Genomic DNA, 361 nt, shown 5'->3' on the forward strand with positions numbered 1-361 from the left:
CTGATTCTTAATGCCTCATATGACCTTTTTATTAAGATTTGTGTTAAATTTTAATTTTTACCTAATATAAAAATTAAATTAATGTTTTTTTTTTTCAAATAAAATATATCACTATATATTAAACTTTTTGAATAACTTTTGATGTGAATGAAAAGCATATGGAGAATAATTATAAAAACCATCTATCACTTAACACCTTGACTGATTTCAAAAGTTTTTTTGTTTATATAGATTATTTATTTTATTATTTTTTTTTTTTCGACCAAGACTATCATTGGAGTCCTATACTGCCTAACCTTGGTTGGGGGTCAAAGTTTTTCATTTTGTGGGACCGCCACTCAATATATCTGTCACGCCAATG

General features: G+C 25.8%; 1 protein-coding gene across 1 annotated transcript in view; it reads left to right on the plus strand.

Annotated features, from left to right (window-relative positions):
* The window catches only part of LOC106687200 (uncharacterized protein C16orf52 homolog A), a 3902-nt gene that overhangs the window by 1638 nt on the left and 1903 nt on the right, over positions 1–361 (plus strand). The gene's annotated exons all lie outside the window — the stretch shown is intronic.

The sequence above is a fragment of the Halyomorpha halys genome, unplaced genomic scaffold (assembly GCF_000696795.3).
Source record: "Halyomorpha halys isolate HHAL.00 unplaced genomic scaffold, Hhal_1.1 Scaffold926.1, whole genome shotgun sequence".
Lineage (NCBI taxonomy): Eukaryota > Metazoa > Arthropoda > Insecta > Hemiptera > Pentatomidae > Halyomorpha > Halyomorpha halys.